This window comes from Lycorma delicatula, chromosome 9 (genome assembly GCF_047948215.1).
Source record: "Lycorma delicatula isolate Av1 chromosome 9, ASM4794821v1, whole genome shotgun sequence".
Lineage (NCBI taxonomy): Eukaryota > Metazoa > Arthropoda > Insecta > Hemiptera > Fulgoridae > Lycorma > Lycorma delicatula.
The window spans coordinates 77,773,863-77,788,338 of NC_134463.1; the positions used below are offsets into that span (position 1 = coordinate 77,773,863).

Below are 14,476 nucleotides of genomic sequence, written 5' to 3' on the forward strand. Positions count from 1 at the left end.
TTTCTATCAAATGTGTTGCATAATTCACATGTGCATAAGATGCATTAATCTTGTTGCATGAGATTCAAATTATTCAATATAATTGATAGAAAAAATACATATTCCCAATGAAAAGATAAAATCTATGAAAATATTAGATTAAGCAGAAAAAGGGAAAACGTTTAAATCTCTAGAAAACATACAACTATTCAAACTAAAATTAAAAGGACAGGACATTAATGAACAAATTACAAAAACAATTAGAACAATTACAAAACAATTAAGAACAATTATATAAATAGGATATTAATGAACAAATAAACAATCAATCCGATGTAATATTTAAAAATCTAAAAGTGTTAAAATAAAATCAATCAGAAGGATTAATTTTTAATAAATTATATGAGTTAAAGCGGTAAGAACAAAGCAGAAGAGGCCATGACAATAAGGATGGGGAATACGGAGTTTAACATCCTATTTATTCGATGATCCCAACTCGGGAAGACTCAAAAGCTATAAATAGTTTCGAGAATGAAAGTACTTCGAACACGTCAACTACGAATGTTGACAACGCTAGGAAGAGCAGAAAATAACACTAAAATTAATTAAAAACAGAATGCTTAGCTATTGCAGGTGATTTAGCCTTTGTAGCAGAATATGTAGAATCAATGCAAAAATAAGTTGAAATTTTTAATAAAATTACTATCAGAACAGGTTTACGAATATTCAATAAAAAATTAAAAATATGACTAATATTAAAACCTCACTGTTTGAATACTAAATCGTAGATACCGTTGGTGTTCTTTGATGGTTGGGTTTTAATTAACCCACGTCTCAGGAGTGGTCAGCCTAGTCTGTTCAACACTACACGTTTACTAATACATTCGCACAGATATTGATGAGTCACTAACGACTTTAATTGTTAATGCGACTACAAATAAAAATATTTAAAAAACCGCACCAAAACTTTTAAAAACATAATTTTTTAAAATATAAACTTGCAATATATTCAGATAATAGGACAAAATGGTAGGAAAAATTCTATAAAAGAAATATTACTAAAATTAAATAAAGCCTATCCAATAACTAAAAATCCTTATTACAAAAAATGATTACCTTGAAATGAAAAAGTAGGACACTATAATACCGGATTAAAACCAGAAAGGTTGATTGCTTATCTCTCCATAATAAAGTTATAGTAGAAATATAGAAAAGTACGAAAGAAGAATGTTAGGGAAAATTTCCCTAACTAATTTTCAACTACAACCATTACGAAAAAGAATCATCCTGACCCCCCATAGGGAAGACACCCGGTTATTGACGATCTCGGTCGCCACATTAGCCCCCCCCCCACCATTATTAGTCCTGATGAAGTTTACACGAGGTCGTCTTTTAGATCCTCTAAACTAGATAACACAACACAGTCATCAGTTTTGTCTCTTGTCAGAATGCCACCCATTCAAATGTCTCGGCAGATATTTCCATCAGTGTATTTATCACTGATGGATAAATCCATCACCGAAACTTACAACCCACAACTATCAAATTAACCGATTCGCGGAAGCGCTATTCCCGCACTTTCCTCTAGTACGGAAGGTTTCAACAAAAATTCTTCCTACATCTAACTTTCATTAGATTATAAATTCAAATCATTACTTGATTAAAATAAAATCCTCTTGATTTATTTATAAATCAAGAAATAGATTTACAAATTTAATAAGCATCTAATTAAAACAATAGAAAACAAAAAAAAATAATGAAAACATTAATGAAAAAACATAGTGAAAACTTTAGAAAGACTCAAATGAAAATATTATTCGTATCTCTCTCTGCTTTGGTCCGCTTTCAGGAGCGAGGTGAATGCATAACCCTCCCACACCGCAGTACTAATACCCAGTTGTCCACACATCCACATCTGAAGAAGACTGGGAAATACAACTCAATGAAAATCTATATGAACAAACTGAAAAATTTCTCTAAAATAATTACAAGGAAAAAATTCTAATTTTACGGCCACCTTTATATAATTTATAATAATAATAATAGATTAACAAAGGAAATATTCGATCATTTGGCAGATAAAAAGTGGAACTAAAATGGTTTGTAGAAACCATTCATCCCTCAATAATTTCTAATGATTTAAAAGAAAAGCAAATAACTGCTGAAGATAATAAAAAATAGAGAAAAATTTAGAAAAAAAATATTACAAAAGGATGAAAGGATTCTGGAACAAATCCATGGTCAAAAAAATACAGAACAAAATGGATAAACGTGATAAAAGAAAAAAGCTTAAAAACAATGAAAAAATATGGAAAATCATTAAGAGAAAAAAAAGAAAGCTAAATGACATTTAATACACGATCCTTGAGTTAGCCGGTTTAAAAAAAAAAAATTATAATGATAAAATAAATATTACATTTTATGAAATAAATTGCATAGCATATAACATTCTTTCTTGCAGAGTTGTATTTTAATGGAGGTATGAATGAAAATTACATTATACTTATCGACCAAACGATGGCTAACATGAAATGAAACTTTAAATAGGGGATTTTTCCCAAAATATAATAAAAGCAGGTTTTGGTAAATTGCTCGTTATGGATTAATTATAAAATTTCGCGGAAAAATTACTAAAACAAACTAAAACTTTCATATGAATTTATTTTTTTAATAATTTTTACTGAAGTCTCCTATCGGAGTAAAAATTAAAAATCTGAGTAAAAACAGATATTATTTATTCAGACGAGAAATTATTTATATCTGTTACCCGTCAGAAAATCAGTTAATTTAGCTTGTATAGTTGAATAGTATACGTTGAATTCATGTAATTCAACGTTTATTTAAATATATGATCATATTTTTACACAAATTTTCAGAAATGTATATTTGGGTGTTATGTACGTAGCCTGGTGAAATATAATGATGAACATAACAAATAACTGAAAAAAAAAAATTGTTTGAATTTGAATAAAAAAAAAAAATAATAAATATTTAGTATAAAAATAGTATATAAAAAGAATTAAATTAAAAGGATGTAAAACTTTTTATTTCCTTTTTATCTTTTTTTTTTATATAGATATAACAAATGTAAATTGATGAAAACTGGGAAGGAATATATGTAGGGGTAGTAGGCTATCTCTAAATCTGAATCCGTTTGTATCAGTTTTGTTTTGCAAAATGTAATGTTCTTGCCCGATTTGTATTCATACATATTGAGACTATAGAATAGAGAATACAAGAAACAAAGTTTTGTTATCTTGGATTTTATATACATATATAGACAAGACACATAAATGAAATTCGGTTCGTATATGTAATATCGGAATAAATATGTTATCCACGTATTTGTAACTTGTTTTTTTTTTTTTTTTAACAACTGTAATGATTAGCTTCTTCTCAAAAATTACATACGAATGTATATATAAAATATATGGAATATTTTCAAATTAATTATAATATGTTTAAGATAAATTAAAAATTGGATTAAAATTTATAATTCAGTATATTTAATGAACACGAAAAAATAACTAAAATTAAAAAAAACTTATTTGAATTTGAATAAAACAAATAAATTCCAAATAATAAATTAACAATTTAATGTCATTTTTAAATAATATAAATAGTTAATATCATTTCACAAAAAACTGCAAATTATAATTTCAAATTGTTTTCTTAGCGTTAATCCTTGCGAACAAAAATTTAAGTCAACAAAACACATAGTCTTAAAATTTAATTATAATCAATTAAAAATTTCAAATAAGGAATAATAAAAAATAATACTTGTTACTTTTATTTCGTTTATTAAAAATAGACAAAAATAAATATTTTTATTCCGTTTTAATTATTACATAAAAAAATTAATAATTACTTCATCGCAGATGAAAAATATTTCTATTAAAAATGAGATTAAATATTTCGCATACGATCGACGTACTATTTTAAAAAAGAGGAAAAATTAGCCAGTGTTTACTTTATGAACCGCAATCCAATAGTTATAAAAAAATCTGATGATGACAATACACGACTTCTTGTAGGTCTATTAAATTACATATATACACTTTTTTAAAATGAAAAGTACATAAAATTTTATTTCATTAATAATTTCAGATATTTTTTAATTTTTTTTTTATTGTTAATACTGAATTATTATTTACTGTAAAAAGTTTTTTTTTTTAAATCAGAGGTTTATAATTATTAATAAATCAATATATTTAAATTAAAAAAAAAAAAAAAATTAAAAAAAGGAGATAAATTCTCATTCGAACCGATGTGCCTATCCTTGTAATATACAAAGATTTCATTAATTAAAGTTTTATTTGGTTATAATTCTAGAACAAATGAAAAGAAGTACCACTTGTGATATATCGTTAAAAAGCTCTCAAGAGGGGTGATTACTGCAGTTAAGAAAATGTCCAAAATCTAAATTTTGTTTTTTTATTTTGTGCTTTTTGGTACATTTTGATCCAGTGGATTGCAATCAAAATGGGACATACACAACTAGATGTTACAGCAGTCCTAAATCCAAAATCTCAGCATTCTACGGCTCATCGTTTTTGAGTTATGCGAGTTATGTACGTACGTACGTACGTGCATACAGACGTCACGCCGAAACTAGTCAAAATGGATTCAGAGATGGTTAAAATGGATATTTCCGTTGAAATCTGAAAACCGAAACTTCGCTATCACAATACTTCCTTTACTTTGTACAAGGAAGTAAAAAACAAAAAAACGTAGCAATATGAAAATAACTTCCAATATATGCTTCATCTAATATTCACTGCTAATTAGTGGTAATATCACTAATTTCTTCAATGAATTGATGTTACCGTTGAAATATATTTGCTATTAGTCTGTGTACTGTAAAAGGGCGCTTATTTATTTAACTACGATTATTATTATTAATTATAAAAATAAATAATAATTATATAAATAATAAAGTTATACTCGTATATACCCCGTCACGGCTTCGCCCGCGTTATATGGTTACTTGTGATTCCCATCTCGGTCAATATGTTTTTAACCGTTTTTTGTATTTTTTTAACAGTTTTTCTTAACATAGAAACATTAAACATTTATAAATTATTTCACTATAACTTATTTTAAATGAATACAAATACAGAAAATTAGCTTAAAGACAGAGATAACCAGATAGATAGATGGGGGTTAGGGGGGGGGAGAGAGAGAGAGAGGGAGAGAGAGAGAGAGAGAGAAAAAGAGTAAGGTTTGATGAATTAAAAAGTATGACCTTAAAAAAGGTATTTAAAGTTTAATTTATTTATTTTAAATAAAATCTAACTTTACATCATAAATTCTTTTTCCTTGTGATAGTATTTCTTATTTATTATTAGATAGTATTATCTTATTTAGAAACAAATTACAAATGTTAGTAACATAAATCTATCATTATTTTATTAATAAGCAAAACAGAATAAAAGTAGAAATAATTTGATTCAGTTATGTATGAAATACAAAGAAAGAAGAAAATGTAACGTGATAAATATACATAAAAATAAAATTTATTTTATATAATGTTTTTTGTAACGTTGATTAATTTGATATATTCTTATTGCATCTATATCATGAGAACACACCAGTTGATGCTGTTGAAAAACGTTAGAGAATAAAAAAACAACAAATATCAAATAATAAAAATTATTGTTAAGAGAAAAGAATGCACTTAATTTTTACTTCGTTGTATTGATTTTTATCTAAATGTATTTTACGACAAAATTATTAAATTATATCTTTATCCTATAAAATAAAATCAGTTAACTGATTGCAATTTAAAACTAACGAGATTTAAACAATTTTCTGAGTAATACATTTTTTCAATTTTAAAAATAAATCACTATATAATTTAAGATTCTTTTTAATTCTTTTAATACAATAATTTTATATTTCAATTGTATGTATCTAATATTAAAAAACAATTTTAAATTATTAAACGTAAAAAATATATGATCAATTAAAAAAAATTTTTAAAGTAATTAAACATTTTACGAAATTTAAGTATGATTTAGATTACTGTTTGGTTCACTTATTTTATTGTTTATAGAATACTAGCAGACCCGGGTCTGCTATGCTTCGCTGTTGCTATATATAGCTATATATATATATATGTAGAGAGAGAGAGTTTAAATGAACATAATTGAAAATTTGATAAAAAAAATTAAAAAACTGAACTTCACAAATTTGACCTTTCACATATTCTCCTACCCCTTTTCCCTTCCCCCTTCGCACTCGCCCCTTCTCTCAGTTTCCTTTTTACCCTTTCCCGTTTTCCCCTATTCTCTTTCCACCTTGTCCCCTTTTGCCCGCGCGTAAATCGGTCTATTAGTTTTTTCGTCTTTAGCGGACACAAGCAGGTATAGGTTTTGAAAAAATATTTCTTTTCATGTAACTAATATTCATATTCTGAATATGAACCAAATCGTCCATAAAGATATTTTTTCGAAATATCTCGACGCCAGCGCCACCTAGCGGGTCCAAACCAATTGAGAAACCTACCCTGGCATGCGACCAATCATTCCCCAAAGTTTCATCGCTATCGGATGAACGGTTTAGAATGACATAAGAGACATACAGACAGACAAACATTCATTTTTATATATGTAGATTTAAAAAGAATTTAAATATTTTAACTAATACACCGCTTTATTCTTATAGCATAGACTCGTTTCTATTGCCAGTATTTTTAAACCAACATATATTATTTAATAACGATACCTTCAAATCCCTTTATTATAGGACAAAAAGAAGTGACAAAACGAAAAAATTAAGTGCATTTTTGTTTGTGAAAATTTTAAGGAAATCCTTTTTCTTTCTCAATACTGTACAGAATGATTCACTTAGTGCTACCAGCTCTTTTTGAGCTGATTCTACTAACAAAAATAATGAAAAAGCTTTATTTAAACATGGGTCCGGAAACGATCTCTTAGCGAGTAACGGTTAGCGAAAAATTTCGGCCTGATTCTTGGGCAAAGAGTGAAATAAAACTATACAGAAATTCTGGGAACCCAAATTATGAAGTAAACTTGATGGTTTCTTCTGACATATTATCTGATAAATTGAATAAAATAGGTTTCAGAACCATATCTTCAGTAGTTTTTATAATATACGACGTAAAACAGAAAAACTTATAGTCTAAAAACAAGTTTGTTTAATTTTGTAATCAAAAACGTTGTTAAATGCGTAAAATTTATTATTAAAAAAATGTAGAAAATTTAATTCTGAAAAAATTGATGTAAAATAGCCCAATAAAAAACAAATACTCATAAACAATATTGTATAGTTGTCTTTTTCGTTTGTTCCCGATATTCGCAAAAACTACGTAACCAATTATTGTAAAATTTTAATTGTTACTTTCTTATGACCCGGTATATTTACCACAGTTCAAACCTCACTAATCTCATTACTCGTAAATGATAAATAAATTTAAAAAGTATGTAAATAAATAACCTAGATTTTTTTTAATACATTTATGTCATTGTTTATAAAAATATCAATTTGGATTATTAACTTCGTAATATACACAAAAAAACAAATTATTTTTATTATAAATTAAACAGAATGGCGACTATTGTAGGTCTTTAATTATTAAAAAACTATTTCCAATATTTTAAGTTCTATACGTATATACCGTGCGCGATGCCGCAAGTGTGAAATAAGATCCGGCAATAAGTACCCGAAAAAAAATTTAAACCCACTTAATGATAAATTAGTTTATTTCCTACCTAATTTTAGAAAATTTGTACAATTAGTGTTATCCAATATTATATTTTAATTAAAATTATCAAAGTTAACTTTTGGATAATAAAGTAAAAATAATAAAAAACTTAAAAGTTTTTGAATAAATAATAAAAAAAAGAAGAAAAACATCTCTGTGTAAATTTAACCGTTAAAAGATAATAAATGGAATCTTAGCGCATTTGATTACATTAATTCATTTTTATAAAAAACGAACGTAATAAACCATGTAATGATTTTGATCTGTTACTAAGAGAAACAGAAAGTGTAAAAAAAGTGGGGAAGAGAAAGTGGTACTTAACAGAAACTTTATAGGTAAGGATTAAGTTAAAGAGTACTACGGATGGGTAAATGTGCGTGGGATGGATTGATGGGTTGCAGTTTATGCGAGAGAGAGAGAGAGAAGCGGAAAGAGATTGCCGGTATAACAGTGAGAGAGTCACAGAGGCTAGAGGGAGTTCGAGTACGGAGGCTAAATGTGGTTTTGTGGAATGAAATGGGTTAGGTCGAAAGAGATCGTAGGAAAAGAGAATCGAAGGTGGGTAGAATTGCAGCAATGATCCACCCCCCTAAATAAATAAGGGTAGCGGTCGTATGTCTATACCTAACTTGAAGGGAAAGGGGTGAACGGAGTTAGGATATGTGGTGGAACAAGGGAGAGGATTTACAGCAGACAACGATGAAACGGGTGAGGAAAGTGTACCCTAAAGTATTTATCGGCCTCTCTGTCCATACCATTTGCATTTCGGTCGCTTGACTGTAGGGGGCCACTTTACAGTAAGCATCAAACGGAGAGAGGATAAAGAGAGATAGTTGGAGAAAGTCTGAGTGAAACAGAACGATGAAGGGATAAAGAGAGTGATACATATGGACCGAGTGTGCTTGTGGCAACACTTCTTTTCAATATAGCTAGCCTTCCACATCCAAATGATTCTGTTGGACACACTATGACCCCTTTTCCCAGCCTCTTTATCAGTGAATATACGTATGTATAACATATATGTGCATGAATGTGTGCGCGCGTGTGTTAGTAAAAGAAGGAGATAGAAAGACTATTTTCCTAGTACGCTTTCCTATGGGAACAACAGCTACATCCCCGAAGGAATGAAGAAACAACATTTTCCACATTCAATTTATTAGATAAGGGAAAACTTACGTAACAAAATCTAAATTCTACCATTCCTCTTAATTTTTTCCTCATAGAATAAAATATATTTCTCATTTCCTATTTTTTAATTTTAAATACAACTTTACAATTGTAAAACATGAATTTAAAACATTTAAATTTCCTGTAAATAGATTTAATACAATTATCGTAGTATTTCGTTAAATTATTTTTTTTTAAATTTCACGATTACAGAATAATAAATTCTTAAATATACCGTGTAATAAACATATTTAATTTTCTTTTTGAAAAAGAAATAAAAATAACACCAAAAAAATTAATTATAAAAAATGAAATTAGTATTGTACTGCAAAATAGGAATTAATTCTGTAAAACATTTAACTAAAAATAGAACATAATAACCACATTTTTTTAAATAGGAAAAATATAATTTTTATGAAATAGATAAAAAAAAAGGTTGAGTTTTATGAAATGAAAGTTTTAAAAAGAAAATAGAGGAAATTAAATGAATAGAAAAAGAAAGGCAAATAGAAGGAGAAAAGTCTGACATAACCAGAGATTCCAAACTCAATTCCCTATAGAGAAAATAATTGACTTGTTAACACAACAAGAGAATTTTTAATAAAAAATAAAGAGCCTAGTAATAGAAAAAATGGTGCAGATAAAAGAAAAAAATAAAACCTCGAAGGATAAAAATTTACGATTTAATAGGAAATAAAGTTATAATATTATGAAATGAAGGGAATAAATAAAATGAAATAGTGACGTCACTGCCGTTAAAAATTTAACTCAAGGGAAATTATCTAAAGATTGTGCAGCATAAAAATTACAAAGAAAGAACACACATTTTTTTGCGGGGAGAGGAATTTCCGTACTCTTAATTAATGGTATAAAACAAATTTAAATAAATTGTATCAAGGGGTACAACCACAAGTATTTTTCTCAATACGTCTTAGATACACGATGATTGTTCAATAACACTGGTTTATATGCTTTTCGGGACAGATACGTTAATTACTGTTAAAGTACATTTTACGACGAAACAGAAAATGTAATTAAAAATGCTCTAATACATCACGTTTTTTATGCGTAATAGAAATGATCTTGTACATTGTTACAAACATACCTGATATGAGAGTGTAAATACTTCACTATGAAAGTTCTGCTGCTGTGTTTCTGTTGTAATATCTGATCTGGGTATTGCTTAAAATGCTAATGATTAGCAATCATTCATTAATTCGTCAAAAATAAGGTTTAAGGCAATTTTAATGCATATTTAAAACAAGAATACTTTTATAGCAATTGCAAAAGTTGAAATAAGAGACAAAGTATGTTATTAATTTTGTAGCAGTCAATACCGACGCTCACTTAGGGAGTATCTATGGCGACCACAAAATTGTTATTTTTCTTCTCGGTCTGCAAGGTGGCTATACGAAATACAGTTCTTTTTTAATGTTTGTAGGACAATTGAAAATTATGTGCAAAAAATGAAGATTAAGTGGTTAAAGAGTGGTCAAAAAGAGTATTTCACACCTGGAGAAAAAAAAAATTAAGTACGTTCCTTTAATCAACCATCAGTATGTTACTTTTCCACATTTACATGTAGAATTGGGGTTAATAAAGAATTCTCTTTAATCACTGAATAAAGGAGATGGATTTAAGTATTTAAAACACGAATTTCGTAAAGCCAAATTGAATGAAGGAATTTTCGTTAACCTCAGCTTAGAAAATTACTCAATGATAAAAGTTTTGACATAAAGTTAATTAACATTGGACTAACGGCATGGAAGCCGTGTAAGGATGTAATCCATAATTTTATTGCAAATAACAAAGAGAAAATACCGATCATTTCATACAAAATATTTTTTGAACTATAAAATTTAGCCTGCCAGATGTCATTAAAAATTCATTATTTTGTATTCACATTCTGACTTTTTCCCACCAAATTTGAGTATTGTAAATGATGAGCAGGGAGAACACTTCCACCAGGATATATTGCAAATGGAGTAGCGTTATATATGGGATGAATCGATGATAAATGATTATTGTTGGTTTCTAGAAAGGAGGACCCTACCGTACGCAGAAGAAAACAGTAATTTATTGGTTCACCGATTCCAGAAATCAAAACTTTTAGGTGAATTTTAACTTCTATTCTACAAGTCTTTTGTTTATTAAGTACTAAAAATGTATATAACACATTACAAAATTTATTATTATACATATCAACTTATTCGTTTTCAGAATTTCATATTAATAGCAATTTACGAACGGTGCGTAATAAAAATATGGGTGAAAGAGAATATTTGATTTGATTTTCAGATTCAGCGCACAAAAAACAATAAAATTCGTTTATTTGTGTTTCTATTTCAAAAATTTATTTCCAATTTGTAGACCAATGATAATTAAAGAGACTATAAAAATTATTTTTTCAATGTTAATAAAACTATTTTTCAACATAATCTCGGCTAAATTTAGGAATCTTGTCATTTCTTTCTGTAAAGGTTTTTTTTATTCTCATCTTCTCTTATTGCAGTAGCAAAGATTTCTTAACCTCAAGGTCTAAAACATTCGGCGAACAAGGACGAAAAAATTCTGGTAGTTTGGAATAGGGAGTGTAAAATAGATGTGGCAAAACCTTCCAACCCGATTTTCAACTAGATTCCCGTATCTCTTGATCGATATCGAAACGGATGTAATAATGCAGAAGAATTACGCCTTTTGAGAAAGAATAATGGCATATTCTCCTTATTGTGGGTTTTTCCTAGTTTTCTAGCATGTCACACCTGTTGACTGTATACAGATCTTACAAATAATTTCAATAAATTAGACCTTTATGCTTCTAAAACTATTTTGGTACTACTTTACCGTTCAAGATTCATCGCAAGTTATTTACCGAGACCTTCAAATAATTCATTATGATGAAACTTTGGATCACTATTAAGAATGTGCTTGTATATATAAGGCAAGTAGTAGTAAAGTAAAGCAAGTAAGTGCATCTAATCTAAAAACATTACTTCCCACTAAACATAGTTGTTTAGTTGGTGTAAATATGCATCCAGTAAATTTATGATTTTGCCTCAACTGTCTCGGAAGCAATCTTGAAGAAATTTTGGGGTAATTCAGCTATAATGATAATGGAATTGATGTGCCAAATCTTAACCCCTTGTCACCCGCTGGTCAATATATTAACCACTGGTAATCAATTTTTCAAATTCAAATTTCTCATTAACCATTTAACATAGAAAAGAGATTTTTATATGAATTTAATCACAATGCTTTGAATTACGAGAAAATTCAATAAGCATAATACCCGTGTATAGTGGTGATATTTCACAAAGGATCAAAAACACAGTACTTTTTTTTCACTGCTGTCATTGTTTAAGTCGTATTTTGGTATTTTTTTTGTTTATTTGATTCTTATATACATTAGCGGTTTGTTATCTTTTACATAATTGCTATGCAAACATAAATTCAACAGAATAACGAGTGAACGTGACTTTTATGAAAGGAAGCAATCATTTTAAGTTATTATTTTTTTAAACCATACTTGTTATTTATTCAAAATATTTTTATACATATATCAAAAGCAAAACATTTATATATATATATATATATCAAAGTTAGATTTTATACTGGTTCAATGAGGCAAACGTACGCATGTATACTCGCATGCATAGCCAGGCCTAGGATTTTATTTCACTAGCGCAGTCCGCTGCGGAGCGAGTTACAATTTTCTGAAATATAGTGTTTTTTAATTTTTTATTTATATAATAAGTTTTTATCGAATATAAATAAATGTTACGTCAAATTAACCAGAAAAGTCTATAGTTTATATAAATATAAAAAAAAACATAGGTCACTGATCATTAAAAATAAAATTGTAATTTTTTTATACTATATTTGTGCGCGCGCAACCGTAATCAAATATTAACAAAAATTAATTTTTGTTAAACAATATAAATTAATAACGCATTGTTAACATACCCTAATTTTTTCAGATTTTTTGGATAAAAACAATTCAGTAATAGCGAGATAAACAAACGTTTACCGAAATCTTGATTCGCGGAAGGTTAAGGCTTAAACTTCTAATTTCAGAGGTTTTTCAAATTTTAGTGTGATTGTCCTTAGGAAAAAAATCATTTATTCGATTTTACGTAGCGTCAATTAAACTTTCCACCGGCCTTCCACTAAGGTGAAAATTAGTGAAACTTGTACTATCTGTTTCAACCGTTTGATCCGCTTATAAAAATTTACGGAAATTTTGAAATAAACAAAAAAATTAAAAATAATAAAATTCTTTTGTGTTAATTATTGTCCCCAGACATATTAAATATTAGCTGTTATTTTTTGTAATAAAGTAATGATCTTAGTGCACAGTCTATTGAAGTTGGAAATAGGAAGAGTTTTTGTGTAAAAACTTCGGTGTTATAACAAGGCGCGGGGATCGTGCTTACACGAATCGGTTAATTTGATAATTTAGGGTTGTAAGTTATGTGAGTTTTCGTGGTTGTAAAAGTTCATACGGAGGCGATGGTAGGTGTGTAAATACACTGATGGAAATGTCTGTCGAAACATTTGCATCGGTGGCATCCTGACAGAGGTCAAACTGATGACTGTGTTGTGTTATCAAGATTAGTGGATCTAAAAGACGACCTCCGGAAAAGCCCTTCAGGACTAATATTGGAGGGGTTAGTGGGGCGACCGGGATCATCAGAAGACAGGGGTTCCCCTACTGGGTCAGGATGTTATTTTCTATGTAACGGGTGCTAGGCATCAGTGTCAGAGAGCTTATGATATTAGATAGTTTGTACGCTATTGCCATTTGCCTCTTTAAGTAATGAACAACTTTCGTAAATATGTCGGTGCTCTTAATCGACAGTGTTTAATTTCTTTCGATGTTTAAACGATCTTTAGTTGATTTTTGTGTATGTTTCTTAATTTCTCTTACTGCGATCTATTCTCTTATGAACGATTTCTTGATTTCTGATTGTATCTATTGCAAAATTATTTCAAATTCTTAAAAAAAAGATATATATATATATATATATATATATATATACACATTTTTTTTTTTTACAAAACAAATTTTATTTGTCCTGGTTATAGCATTTCAGAGTTTTCCTATTGTTTGACGCTATATTTATTTCAGTCAGAAAACACATTCGCTTACGTTTATTTGTATGTAAATTTAAATTCAAATACGACAGTCATTGAGCAATCGTATAATAATGAAATTCAAGCATAACTTGTAAATAACGTGGAGATTGATGGTTAAAGTAAGACGTACAAAACATGTTTTACTCAAATCTTATACCCTTTATCTTTAAAACGATATATATTTTATTTTTTCTTAACTTCAATTTTTACGTTTAGATTTGCGACTCAAGCAATTTCGTTTCATTTAAATTTCTTGCAAACATTTCTACTTTATGACAATTCTTATGATGTATTCATGTCGTAAAAAATTATTGAACAATAACAAAATAAATTTTATAAGCTAAATATTAGGAAGATAAATTTAAAAAAATATATAAATGTACCTTTATTCAGTGTTTATAAATATAAGGCTTAAAATCAAAATAAAATAATACTTAAAACTTTATTTAGATAAAATGAGAGAAGAAA

General features: G+C 28.1%; 1 protein-coding gene across 1 annotated transcript in view; it reads right to left on the reverse strand.

The window, feature by feature from the left end:
- LOC142330689 (uncharacterized) overlaps window positions 1-14,476 on the reverse strand; it is a 541,635-nt gene that overhangs the window by 43,238 nt on the left and 483,921 nt on the right. The window lies entirely within an intron of this gene.